The sequence below is a fragment of the Cyprinus carpio genome, chromosome B10 (genome assembly GCF_018340385.1).
Source record: "Cyprinus carpio isolate SPL01 chromosome B10, ASM1834038v1, whole genome shotgun sequence".
NCBI lineage: Eukaryota > Metazoa > Chordata > Actinopteri > Cypriniformes > Cyprinidae > Cyprinus > Cyprinus carpio.
This window is the reverse complement of record NC_056606.1, coordinates 13,307,629-13,322,298: the sequence shown is the minus strand read 5'-3', so window position 1 is coordinate 13,322,298 and position 14,670 is coordinate 13,307,629. Positions and strand designations below refer to the sequence as shown.

Below are 14,670 nucleotides of genomic sequence, written 5' to 3'. Positions count from 1 at the left end.
ATTATTATTATTATTATTATTATTATTATTTTATAGAATTTATTTTAAAAATTAACAAAATTGACATTATTGTAATGTACTGAATTGTGCTTTTTACAAATTCCAAGAACTGTTAGGAAATGCAAAGCTAGTTAGTAGTAGCAGCTGTAGTATTAGTGTTATTAATACCATGTTACATCATATACTGTAGCACTTCTAAAATGATCTTTATTCTTTTTTAATCAAACTTGAATCAATGAGAATCCAATATTAGACTCTACTTAAAAGTGTGTTTCTATTTAATTAGAATTACCATCTTGTTAATGACTATGAGAAGGCCTTAATTAACTCCGCATTAATTATGAACGACTAAATGGTGTGCGAAATTTGAAAAGAACCATTACGAGCTTCACAAGTTACATTTTACACATATTACCGTGTAGCAATTCCTACAGATTTATTTAAGGTACAACCCACAGGACATAGGGTATGATAATTTATGTTAGGTGGAGCTGAATTATTATATCAGTCATATTTATAGTGTAATTATAACAAAATGAGGCTATTATTTAAATGCATGAATTTAATTTAACACTAGGCTCTAGGCTAACTTTGATGCAAGCTATGAAAAGCTTGACAAGACGCATCGCAGCACTTAGATACTGTCTGCCGAACATCAGCATGATTACACGAAAATGTTGTTTTGTTCGCTCTTTTTGAATGTTCCTCATTTGTTGTTTTAAACCCGTGGTTGTTTGATGACGACGAGTCGAATTAGCCATGTCAGTCAAAGCCCTTTTGTTGTGGCATGGCAGAGATGTGCGACGTAAGACATTAATCGCTGCGTTCCTGCTTCTCATTATTCCTCTAATGATTTTCACAATGTCATGTCATTCTCTCTGCCTTTGTTTAATTATGTCAAAACAATGGAAGGGTTTAGTAGGTAAACAAAGAAACAAGAGCGCTCTCTTTCAAACGCATACACATTCGCAAACACTTCAGAGGGACCTCTTTCTGTCAATAGCTCTTAAAACGTGTTTACAAAACTGTGAGCATGTTGAGCTGCGTTAGCAATAAGCGACAGATCATATATATCACAACATTCTTCTCTCCTCTCTGGGAATGAATTCAGTAGCTCTTTCCCCTGCAGTAGCGGTTACGGTACAGTATATATTCAGCAGCCGTAGGGGAGGACAACTTGTCACATTAATGGGTCAGTTCTATTCATCCACAGACAAACTGTCTCTTTTCATTCTCTTCCGGCCCAAATCAAGAAATGAAAAAAGACACTCTGGAGAAATCACTTTCTGACTTCAAGAATGATAAGAACAAGGCTTTTTTTCCCCTCCCTTTTCCCTTAAATGACAGTGCATGTTCATATTTCTTAACCCAGTTATCAAAATGCCCCACAGGAAGTGATGTCATAATTGTATTTTCTGTGATACAGCTACAGTCAACATCCCATCACCAGTTCAATTGGCAAACCTCCAAGTAATGCATCATTTTTATAGAGTGAAACTATATATTTACTGTAATATTTAATATGTAATGTATATTAATAATTGTTTTATAATGTTTATACATTTGATTTGAAAAAAGAATGACTTTATAGATAAGTGAATATATATTTAAAGTATTATGTTATATAATAACATAAATATATTAATATATCCACATTTCCATTTTTATATTATTAAGATTATTACTAAAATTATTTTAGTAATATTAATAAATTAATAATATGTAACTAGTTTTTCATGAAGGCTTAATTCTTTCAGTTTATTCATATGAATATTAATTTTTATTTGTGTCATTATTATATTATTATTCATTAAATAGTATAACAATTGTTCAATTAAATTATATATAAATATTAAATTTATTATAATCAAATATTTAATTTTAATTAATTTATCATTAAGTCATTTTAATAACAAATTCACTATTTTTAATAATAATAATTCAGCTAATCAATATATGAGTTATATAAAATAACTTATGAATAAGTTATTTTATATAATGCTAAATAATATATATTATTTATAAAAAAAATTCAATTGAAGGCTTCAAATGGAGGCTTACTGTAAAAAATTATGTCAGCAATTATTCCTTTCTTTCTCTTAAGTAGTTTACTCTGTAATAATGAGTTTGATTAATTAGTATAATTGATGCAATGGTGTTTTAATAATTTTATTATAAAATAATTGTTAACGTTAAATGTTAATGAAGCCACCAAATTGCTGTTTTTCTTAAAAGGACATTTTTAATGTTAATGGGAAGCTGTGTGTGTGTGTGTGTGTGTGTGTGTGTGTGTGTGTGTGTGTGTGTGTGTGTGTGTGTGTGTGTGTGTATGGGTCAGTAAACCGGTGGGCAGATCTCTGGGGTTTGTGTGTTTCCTTAATGAAGCTGTCTGAGAGTGTTTAATGGCCTTTTGACATCTCGTTTGTGTTAGCTGGAGCAGAGCGAGAGATTTATTAAATGGTACAGTCTGTACACTGTTCATCATGCAGGCCTGGCCTATTCCAACTGGAACACGGCCCTAGTCCTGCTGTCTGCCCTCTCTGGCTCCCTCTCCTCTCGCTCTCCCTCTCCTGCTGCTGGATGAATTGGCAGTATGCAGGCCGAACAGTGTCCAGAATGCTCTGAAAGCATTTGGCTGGCCCTGGCAACTGTGGCTGGCCTCCACCTTCCAGGCTTTTGGCTCCGCTTCGGTCCCTGGATGCCTCTGTTACTTTTGTTCTCTCTCTCACTCTCCTTCTCTCAGTGTGCCAGGGATCTTGTTCTCGTTTCTCCCCACAACCTGCTCACCCCCCAAACCCCAGGCCCCCGCCCCCTGCTCTGATTTGTGTGCAGAATAAGTGTCTGTTATTAGAGAGAGCAGGTAGGACCCTGTCTTCTCATTACCAGCCGCTCAAGGGGGATTATTACGTCTGCTGTGGCTGGCAGAGAGCGAGCGAGAGAGATTCCACCGCCTGACGGCTGTTTGATGTTCCACAGCTGCTCGGATCCAATAACGTCCCCTTTTCATGCCGCAGTTAACACTAACAGGTCTGCGCCATCTGAGAGCATTTAAAGACCGTTGAGGCTCAAGTGAATCTGTGCCGACTTTAGCCAGTAACAAATCAGCACATGTGCTCAGGCTTAGTGCCTCTCTACCCTCAGAATCCCTCTTTATGTCTGAGCCATGGTGCAGTGGGTTACACATGTGCTCTTAAGCCATTGTAGGTTCAGGTTTAAGTATAACCAGCATAACATCTCTGTCTCCCTGTCTCATTTTACTAATCTGAAAAGCTTGATTTTTATATCAATGATAAGGTGTGTGTGTGTGTGTGTGTGTGTGTGTGTGTGTGTGTGTGTGTGTGTGTGTGTGTTTACGTTTACATAGATATTTACTAGAAATATTATTTAATTTTCATAAAAAAAAAAAACATACAGTTTTATTTACTTGGATATGTACTAGAAATATTATTTATAATTTGCATTAAAAGTTTTCTTTCCTTTTTCATTCATGAATAGATGGGTGGATAGATAGATCTAGAAAGAACCATTATAATTTTCATTAAAAGTTTTCTTTACTTTTTACTCATGGAGGGATAGATGTTTTCTAGAAATAATATTTATAATTTTCATTAAATATTTTCTTACTTTTTGATTCATGGATTGATGGGTGAATTGGTCAGAGAGACCGATAGATAGATAGATAGATAGATAGATAGATAGATAGATAGATAGATAGATAGATAGATAGATAGATAGATTATTATGTGATTATGAACATTTATTAGTAAACATAGTGCCTTTCACTATGAATAAAGCTTTTAAACCACTTTATAATTCCAGCATAAGCATTACAATCTTGAAGCGACATGTTTAATGCTAAAACCCATTAAATACACCACTGAAACCGTTGAGAGCACAAAGCGTGCTGAAAAATGGTTTTATGTGTGCTAATCAATTATCAGCCCATTACCTTTAAGAGGTAGATGGAGATGACAAATCGCACAAGCATGGACAGATTAATCTTAAGTACCTTTAAAGCGTCCCACCTTTGGCTCTAAATTAACGTCATCTTGCGTTTTAATGCACTTGATGAGGCCTTAAAAGGTAAAATAAGAGGACCTTTATCGCTGAACTCTTTTAGCTGCCCTTGCCCCTTCACTCTTCTCATGGGCCTGCGTATCTTCCCCCCGTCTGTGTGTGGCCAAGGGCAGAGGATGCCATTTAAAAAGCAGTTGCAGATTTATCAGCGGCGAAGTGCGATAATTTCACTCATTCGAGACCTGCGCTTTTAAGAAACTGCATACGTCCTTCGACACAAAACCATGATCATACATACGTGCCATTCTACAGAATTGGTCCAAATCAGAGTTGGAAAAGTCTTGAAAAAAAAATTTTTTTTTTTTCACAAAAAACATTTATGCAAATTGTATTATATCCAAGGTACACATTTCTAGTACACATTGTGCAATTAATTCTTATATTGTATTTTCAGAAAGTTTTGGAATATTTGTGCTCTCCCCAAATTTGTCACTACCGAAACACAGTAATAATAATTTAATTAGAAGGGTTATATTGACCAGTGAAGATTTTGCTTACATCTAGATTGTACATATATATTTTTGCTATTTTACTAAAATTTGTCAGAGGTAAATCCATAACAATTAATTTTTTTTTACAATATTTCAAATGTAATTTATGAGATTTGAATCAAAATTAACCCAATTAAACTCAACAAAATGAAAAAACTTAATTAAAATTAAATCAAATTAAAATACAAAAAATATCAAAAAAACACAGAATCAAAAACTATAATAACGTTTCTAAATCACTATACTTTATTTTTGACAAAACTTCCCATGTTTCGGTAGGGACAGTAATGCTTTGATAGCCACTACATTGCAGAATTTTAACTTGCATACTAAAACACTACTTAAACATACTAAAATACAAAAAATGTGCAATGAAAAAATGATGACATGTTTCGGTAGTGACAATTCTATGGAATGACACCCAAAAAACAAAGATGTCATTACCGAAACTCCACCAGTTTCTGTAGAATGACCGATATACGTAAACACCCCAGCTACCTATACTCTGCTGTTTCCTCCTCATCCGCCTCTTCTCTTTTTGTCTTCTGCCGATGTTTGCCCTGAGGCAGTTGGAGGAGGAGGAGGAGAGGCACATTAGTTTCTCCATCACTCAGCCGGAGCACTGGCACATAAAACGTTTTTTTTTTTATCTCCTCGCCACACTTCCGTGCGGTGAAACGGGGCGGGTAATAAAGCTCTGCGAGCGAGTTGTCAGCGGTAAAAGATTATGTGTTTTGCCCTCCCTGCATCTGAAATAAGCGAGCAGAGGGGTGTTTACAGGCTTGAGTAGGCGCTCGTGAGGCCGGGACAGAGGCTGATTGCTGTAGAGTGGCCCGTCAGCCTGTGATTTGTCACGTACTTCATCATCTCTGTCACTCCGCCGAGCGTTGTCATAGCTAACGTATCGCCCCACATTTGTACCGGCCCGTGTAGGAAATTTGTATTTACTTTGGGGTTGGGAGGAAGCGGCGGAGGGAGTGGTGTAATTTGTTCCTCGTGGGTAATGTGACCCTGAGTGGAGCCGGATCATGGGTTAGTTGAAGTGATATTTTCCGGTAATGGTAGTCGTACATCACGGCTGTCAGATAGAGTTAGGAGGCATGCACGTAACAGCTCAATTTCAGCCACTGCAAGCATCTGGGATTATTTTCCATAACCAAGTATGACATGACCGCTCTGCGGAGTGCATTAAATTTTTACTGGCTTTTCTTCCTTCGCTCCGTCTTTCCCTCCCTCTCTTTGCTCCACAGCCGGGTCAGCAGCGTTTCCCCTGAGCCAACCAGGGGGCTCCAGGCTGGCAGGGTGATTGATGCTCTGGAGACTCGGCGTCCCCTGCTGCAGTGCTGACACGTCTCCGTCATTTTATTTCTAATGACGTATTTATTTCTTTAATTTCTTTCTTTTGGTCGCTGGCTATTTTGATCCTTGTTATATCCAGGCAAGGTCAGTGCTGTAAATGCCAGAGCTGTGGGAGACGGATCACGTGTGTGTGTGTTGAAGGCTAATCGCCGGGATCCTGGGGGCGGGTGGGCAGGCAGCGCTCATTATAGGGGCCTACCGCCAAAATTATGTGACGACCTTACAGGCCCTCTGACTTGCCAGACAGCAGAAGGATTTAGAGGGAGAGAGAGAGGGGTGATGCATGCTGCTTGATGGATGGGCAGGTCAGCAGGCTGTGCAGTTACACACCACCACCTCACCCCTGGCTGTCCCTCTCATTCCTGTCTGCCGCAGAAGTGCATTATGGGAGAAAGAGTGTAGCCCACTTACTGCGTTGGTGGAGTGCTGCTATTTGATTGACGCCAATTAAACAGACTTTCTTTGTGTTTGAGAACAGCAATAAATGGGGACTGAAGGCTACTGGTGTACTGTGTGTATATATACAAATATTATGGTATACACACATAAATATATATATATATATATATATATATATATATATATATATATATATATATATTATATTATTATATATATATATATATATATTATTATATATGACATATGTGATTTATTTATTTATTATTTTGCCTGATTATAGGCAGTTATAATTATATTCATTATATAACTAATTATATAACTAAATACATCATTAAAATAAGTCTGCTAAGGCCTGTATTAGATGCAGATGATATTAATGCATTTTATTTGTTCGTTTATAATAATAATAATAATAATAACTTATTTATAATTATTATATAAAACTAAAACAAGAAAAACTGTTACCTGAATAAAATAAATATTAACTGAAATTAATCAAATTTAAACTTAAAACGTAAAACTTATTTTAATTTAGATTTTAATAATTTTTTCTTATTTTCTTATTTTCATTTACAGTAGTTTAACCTTACTAAAATAACTAGAGATAAATAATACACTATATAGACATAAAAATTATATATATATATATATATATATATAATATATATATATATATATATTAATATATATATATATCTCTTATTATTTAAAAAAAAATATATATATATTTCCCTTTATTATAGGAAGGTTATAATTACTTATAATGATATTAATCATATAACTAATTATATATTTATGTAACTAAATACATTAGTTTATCATTAGTTTTAGATGCAGATGATAGATGATATTAAGGCATTTTATTTGTTGTTTGTTCACCTAATAATAATAATAATAATAATAATAATAATAATAACTTGTTTTCAAATTAAAAGGGTTACTCCACCGCATAATGAAAATTTTGTCATTAATCACTTACCCCCATGTCGTTCCAAACCCCTAAAAGCTCCATTCATCTTCAGAACACAATTTAAGATATTTTGGATGAAAACCTGGAGGCTTGAGACAGTCCCATAGACTGCCAAATAAATAACAGTGTCAAGGTCCATAAAAGGTATGAAAGTCGTTGTCAGAATACTGCCATCAGACATGCAATCTGGGTTATATGAAGTGATGGGAACACTTTTTGTAAGAAAAGAAAACAAAAATAAGGACTTTATTCAATAATTTCTTTGTCAACTGTCTCCTCTATCTCTCCATATCACCGTATGTTGTGTGTGCTCTTCTGTATCAGCCGCGCAAGAAGGATGTGTTGTTTCTACATGTATTTAGCTTTGATTTTAAATAAAACAGCACATCCTCGTGGTGCGGATGACACAGAAGAGCATACACAGCATACGGTGATATGGAGAGACACAGAGGAGACTGTTGACAAAGGAATTATTGAATAAAGTAATTATTTTTGTTTTAGACAACAAAGCAATTAAAAACACAACACCAACCATAATTCATGATAGAAAACTCTATGCATCCTATGTGTGTGTGTGTGTGTGTGTGTGTGTGTGTGTGTGTGTGTGTGCGCTTGTTTTCTAGTGGAAATGGTGACTTGCAGCTATTGTTTGTGCTGAGCATAAGCAGAGAGGCATCAGAGTGCCTCAAGGCAGTCAGTAATGACCCCCACCGACCCTTACTTGCTAACACAATCACACTCACACACACATTTACACACTCTCTCTCTTCCATCTCCCCCAGCAGGCAGAGCCTCATTCTGTCATGCTGTATATCTGGGCGCTAACATTGCCTCTAACATGTGGACAACGATCAACTTGTTAGTGTGGATTCAGCATCTTCCTTTTCCCTTAGGCCATGATGAGCCTTGCTGATGCCTCCAGATTCCTTACCCACACTCGCATGAGAGCCCCTGACGGCTCTTTAGTCCCCAAGGAGAGCTCAGTGTGCTGGGAGGTTGAGTGGTTGGGGTTTGTATCCAGGGCCGAGACTAACACTGTGTGCTCTTGCCATTAGGGACACAACCTTGCAGCAAGGGACCTATGAACGCAATACTCTTTATTTGGCCCTGCACACTCCTGTCTGACCTCTTATGGATAGGAATGGACAGTAACCCTGCCACAACATCACATGTGGTCCTGGTGCTTCTTTTATTCTTTTCTCATAAACTGACTTTTATAAATCTAGTCAGGCACTTGGAGATGGAAAAAGGGTCAAGATCATTCTTGATTAGTTGTGTAGCAACCCACTCAGTGAAAAGGCATGAATTGCTTTTTTCCTCTGAGCAAACACTATTATTTCCAGCATAGCATAGCGAGGCTGTGTGGAATGAAATCGCACACAAAAGAAAGGTTAACCTGGAGAAATAGTTCAGTGACTTCTTTGATTTTAAGTTTTTATGTTGACTTTCAACCCAAGGCATGAGATATTTTACACTTTCCATTAACAGACGTTCCCGAGAGCCCTCGACCTCAGCATTCATTTGCACAAGCCAATAAAAGGTAATAATGCACCTGTGTGAATCAGACAAGGTTGCCAAGTCCTTGAAATGGAATTGAAGGGAAACATCCCTTGTGAATTATGATAAAGTGGCAAAGCTTTAGGTGAAAATGATTTGATCAGTGTTGCATACTGCAAACAACATCAAAGTAAGGAATAATACAAGTAAACACAGGCAAATGTATTATCAGGATGTATAATATAATATAATATAATATAATATAATATAATATAATATAATATAATATAATATAATATAATATAATATAATATAATATAATATAATATAATATAATTAGTGCTGTCAAAATTAGCATGTTAAAGGAGGCGATTAATTTTTCCAGTTTAACAGTGTTAAAAATATTTAACACAGGGGTGGAGCTAGTTGGCCACCCCATTTACAACTGCTGTTTTGTCTCTTTTTTTCTTGATAAGAATTGTGTTTATTTAGATGCAGAATATCTTTACGACCACATCAAATGGGAGACCTTTCAGATGCGCACTTCACTTCATCGGCACAAATACGGCGGCACTCACTGTAGGCTGTATTATTTCATATTAATGCATGAATGAAACTACAAGAATGCATGACAGACAGCCCAATAACCTAATAACCCAGCACCTGTCATGTTTGTTAATCAAATAAGTAAAGAAAGAAGAGGAAATCAATAACTTTTGTAGCTTTAAAGATTTATCTTTATTTAATTTAGAATTTAGTGTTGATAACTTTATTCAATTTCTTTATATATCCTACTTGTTGAAGGGCACAAGTAATATAATTACAATGGGTTTATATGAAGATTGTTTTAAGTTCACCTAAATTAGAAGATATTTGTTAAAGTCTAATAAATATAAAAATTGATAGCTCTTGATTATACTGTAATGTTGAATGGCTGTTGTCAATGTTTAAATATTAGGAAAGAAAGAACAGTTTCCTAAAGTCAGCAGTAGTATTGGTATCAGTGATACTTGCCTTCAATCATAAAAAAGATGCCATTAAACAAATATTTAAAATATACTGTCTTTGTTGTTTCTACATTAATTTGAAGATTTAATTTGAAATTATTGCAATATATATATTTAAAAACTTTAATCGCGATTAATTTCAGAAAAATATGTGATTAATTTTTTTATTTTATTAAATCAATTAACATCACTAAATATAATATATAACCAATATATAGGCTGAGTGCCGTAGGTAATCACAGCGTGCCGATATACAGCCACATCTCAGATCTACGTGTGTGATATTCTGTTTATACAACAGTTGACGGCGCGAGTGTGTAAATACATAAAATAACAACAGAGTGTCTTTAAAAGCCCTATTTTGTGCAGAACTACTTTCTTCCGCTACGGATTAAAATCAAAGTTTGACAGTTGAACAGCTGAGTTCAAGCCTCTGTTTCTAATTCCAAAATGTCACTTTAGAACTAGTAACGAAGGAATGTTGAGTTGCTTCATTGAAAGCTTAATGTATTACTGTATTGAAAGCTGTGTATTATGTATAGTAGATATTGTAAGAGAGATGGACTGAGTGAGTGTGATTACCTGCACTTGATACAGCATTCATTCTTCCAGTCAATCTCATATCACAGTTGACATTAGTTTGAATATCTGCTGAGGAAAGCGTTATCTTTGTCATAACATTAATATCCTTTCATCTGTTAAGGGTGATTTTGCTGCTCAGTGCATTTTGTTCACTGCATCAAGCTGTTGTTGAAACTAAAAATAACTTCCATTTGCGTTTATTTTTCATAGTAAAAGTCTTTACTGCTGACTCATAAAAACAGTCTCTTGTCACCATCTAATGGCGGAACAATGTAACTAAAATCACCATCACAAATACGTACCGTTTCTCAATACTAAATACTATTATTTATATAAAATATTATTTATTGAATAATAATATTTAATAAACAACAATAACAGCCATCAAAAAAGTTGTTAGGCAATTCAGTCAAAAGTACAAAGGCAGCGCTCTTATATACAGCTTTGAATTTACATAAATATGAGAATTTGCCAAAACTATCATCTCTGGAACAAATAATAGATTAATGAGACCAAAGACTGCCCGTTAGATTTACCCAAAACAAACTACATCTCATGTTTAACCACTACAGAGAAATCAGAGCCAGCGGTAAATTCCAGAAGATCTGGCCGATGTGAGGCACTCTCGGTGGCTTCATGAGCGCAGATCTGCCGCTGACCATCTGGAGCTCACATGTCCGAAAACACTGAAGCAAATTTTCAAATAGACGTTATCTTTATTAACCCTTTGAGCGGTATGGTCCCACATATGGGATTTTTATTTCCGTGCCCCTGGGAGTACAGTCCCACATATGGGTTTTCGCGCGTTGGCTGGCGGTGAGCCAGAGACAGACGTGCACTGCTCTTGTCATATTATCACAACTATACTGTGTTCTTAACCACATAATGGATATTTTAGGTTTCAGACATTAAGGTTTAGGTTTCAGACATTCACACATATGTACTTGTAAAATACACACATATGTCTATGGAAACAACAATAACAATCCATTCAAATTTAATTTGTAGATGTGTTTTATTCATATCAGATACACATAGTGTAAGTAACTATTAAGTTCACTCTATTCTTCAACCAGTATTGGACTTGTACGGAGAAATTGATGAATTCACGTCACTCTAATTTTGCACTCTCACATTACAGCCATCAAGCAGCGTGTACCTGTTTTTACATTTCCCACCTAACTAACCAACTAAATATTACATTTAAAAACCAACGTAACAAACTACATAGTTTACCTAACTAACTAACTACCCAAAAAACATAGTTTAGTGATAGATCTGGAGTTTGGCATCCGCCATTGCACTCACTGTAGAAGTACCCCGCAAGTCGAGCGCTATACCTGATAAAATTGCTCTGTTGAATAAAATTCCATAATATAATATCTTTTTCCATGTGAGACTGTAATTGTGTGATGGATCTCACCTGGTCTGAGATGTGTCTGGCTATCTGTGCTCATGAATATAAATGAGAACAGGTTGACTGTTATCTAGTTTAAATAATGTATGCTGTCAGACCTTGGGTTCAGATCCACGTCTCCTAACACATGGAATAGTAGAGCATGTTACTTCACGTCCATCTCTTTGTTCTTCACCCTTCGCTCTGTCTCTGCCTTCACATCCTCCACAGGCTGATTGCTGTTCCCAGACAGTCCAAGGTTAAACTGAGGCCATATGCATGGTGGATGTCTGTCAAGGTCTTCACACCTACACACAGACCATAAGCCACTGCACTGTGACTCATATGGAAACATATGCAATCAGTGTTTTTGTCCATTGGCATTTTGGTTTTTGTGATGCAAATATCCAAAAAATCCCATAAAAAAAAAACTGACAGAAAAGACAAGTTCATGGATTTTTTTTTGTTGTTGTTGTTGTTGTTCTTTCTTTACTGAAACATGCATTGCCATGCATTGCATTGAGCCCATAAAAAAGAACCTGGCTGCAGATTTGTTTTTATATACATTTTATTTTGTTATCTTTTACATGCCTTTATTTTCATGTTTTTATTTTATATTTTAAATAATGGTTTTATTTATTTTTTGTTATATTTGTTAGTCTTTATCTACATATATTATCATATATTGTATTCTCTTTTTTCGACTTTTTTCTTCTATTTATTTTTATTGTGTGTATTTTATAATTGTATTATTTTGTTTTTATTTATTTTCATTTTAGTTTTTTTTTTTACTATTTTATTTTTTCAATTTATGTTTTTTTTTTTTTTTTTATATATATATATATATATATATATATATATATAATTTTTTTTGTTTTTTTTGTTTTTTTGTTAAGCTTTGAGTAAGTTAAGGTCTCCCAAAATGTTACGTGGTTTGCACTTAGATATCACTAAAAATAAAATAAAACTGAAAACAGAGAATAGATAGATATCATAATAATTCAGTTATAAATATGCACTTTAATACTTTATTTTTTTAGGCCTTTATATTCTTGCTTTTATTTCATTTTTCAAATAATAACTTTATTTTGTTATTTTTCATTTAGTCTCTATTTTGTCACTTTATAAGTCTCTATTTTGCATTTTTGTAATTGTTTTTTTTTTATTGTTTTTTTTTTACTTTTGTCTTTATTTTTCTTTTACATTTTTTATTATTATGTGTGCGTGTGTGTGTGTATATATATATATATTTTTTTTTTAATTGTAGACTTTGAGTTAGTTACACAGTGTGTGCTCAAAAAACAACAACAACAACAAAATTTTGAAATAAAAACTATATAGCATAGTAATACCTGTTTGTATTATTATTATAGAGACTTGCAGTTAATTATTTCAGTGTTGTGGTCGCTGTAATGTTTCCCCAGAGCATTTTCTGCATCTATGGATTTCAACAAAATGACCCTAATGACAAGTCTGCTGCCATATACGCTGAGCACACCGGACATGCAAACTCATGTGTAGACACATCCTTAGTCTCCCGTCCCAAGTGTTCACCAACACGCTTGTTACAGCAGAATAATTGGAGGGTGTTCAGCTTTGCAAAAACAGGTCAGGTCAGGAAAATTGTGTCCGTCTGTGTCCTGATTAACCCCAAGAGGATGATCGACAAAAGAGCTCGGCCTGTTGTGCGTGAGGGTCCAATTATGTGTACAAGACATTGTCGGCCTGAGGGAAATTAAATGGAATCCCCCAGCTGGATGTGCAACCGAGGCCTCATGGGAGACATTTCGGCTCTTATTAAAACAGCCCCATTGTCTAGGCTTAAGGGTCCAGTGTGTCAAGCTGCAAATATGTAAATATATTGCTCATAAGGACTTCGCCTTACATCCGTGTGTGTGTGTTCATCCACACCCTACGTCTTTTGTGACAGCCAGTATTGACTGGGAATAATGAGGCTACCCTGTTGATGTCCTGCATTGTGACTGAAGCTCATTTCTATATGGACGTCTTGACAGCAGTGTGATGCAATGGTTGTGGTATTCTCTCCAATGTCTCTCTGCTGTTATCAGGGCCTATTTAAACACCTCAGCAATGGTCCCTCGGGCTCAGAGAGCAGGAGAGCCATTGATTGTGTCCAGTCTGTGTAAGTGAGGGTGTAAGCGGCTCCAACTCAGGACAGATCACCGACACTAAGTGGTCCTCTGGAGAGAAATGAAGATTAATGAACCTCAGAGGATGGTTAGTTTGTTGTTGTTTTTTAGTTAGAAACTAATGATTCACTCTAGGTTACTTAAACCCAATGTCACATTAGCGTACAGACACTCAATTTAAAAGCTAATGTAAATGTAATGTCTAACAAATAGGACTGATATGAGGTAGTTTAAAATTCCAGAGCTTAAAACCAATTTGGAACCAGTGTATTACAACTGATGTTAACAACAAATGATATTTCATTAAAAAATGAAAATCATTTGCCTCATCCTTATATCTTTCCAAACCTGTATGAATTTCTATTTTTAATTTCGAAATTTTGAAAAAAAATCTGTTTTTAATTCATGCAATGAAAGTTTATAGGGTCCAGTGTTGTTTTGGACCCCATTGACTTTCATTGTATGGATAAAAGCAGAAAGGTAAAGAAGAAATTCATACAGGTATGAATCAACTTATGGGTGAGTAAATGTCCAGTCCAACTTTATGTTAGGTGGCCTTAACTACTATTTACTTACATTCAAATGAATAATTTGGTACAATGCACTTATTGTGTACATGCATGTTTTAACAAATATACTTATATTTTGAAAAATACCTGCATGTAATTACATCTGTAATTATTTATGTAATTACATTTATAATTACACTATTGACCCATCCCTTAAACCTACTTATACC

The 14,670-nt window shown here is 35.1% G+C and overlaps 1 protein-coding gene across 9 annotated transcripts in view; it reads left to right on the top strand.

Moving 5' to 3' along the window:
• Window positions 1-14,670, top strand: part of auts2a (activator of transcription and developmental regulator AUTS2 a) — a 333,955-nt gene that overhangs the window by 216,513 nt on the left and 102,772 nt on the right. The gene's annotated exons all lie outside the window — the stretch shown is intronic.